The sequence below is a fragment of the Cystoisospora suis genome (genome assembly GCF_002600585.1).
Source record: "Cystoisospora suis strain Wien I chromosome Unknown contig_264, whole genome shotgun sequence".
Classification (NCBI taxonomy): domain Eukaryota; phylum Apicomplexa; class Conoidasida; order Eucoccidiorida; family Sarcocystidae; genus Cystoisospora; species Cystoisospora suis.
This window is the reverse complement of record NW_027153066.1, coordinates 1-278: the sequence shown is the minus strand read 5'-3', so window position 1 is coordinate 278 and position 278 is coordinate 1.

Genomic DNA, 278 nt, shown 5'->3' with positions numbered 1-278 from the left:
GAAAAAGAAGAAGAAGGAAATCTGCCATCAGACAAGCACTCAATCTATCGAGCCAGCTAACTAACGATCTCTCTCTGCTGTGTATTAAGGACTGTCTCTCTGTCTATGTATCTACCTATTTTCGGCTATCTTTCTTTCTCCCTTCGATTTCTCTCAGTCTCCTTACCAAATCGATTCGAAGACCGTTCTTTCTTTCTTTCTTTCTTTCTTTCTTTCTTTTCTTTCTCTCTTTCTTTCTTTCTTTCTTTCGCTGCCTTTCTATTTCCTATAGTGTTCAT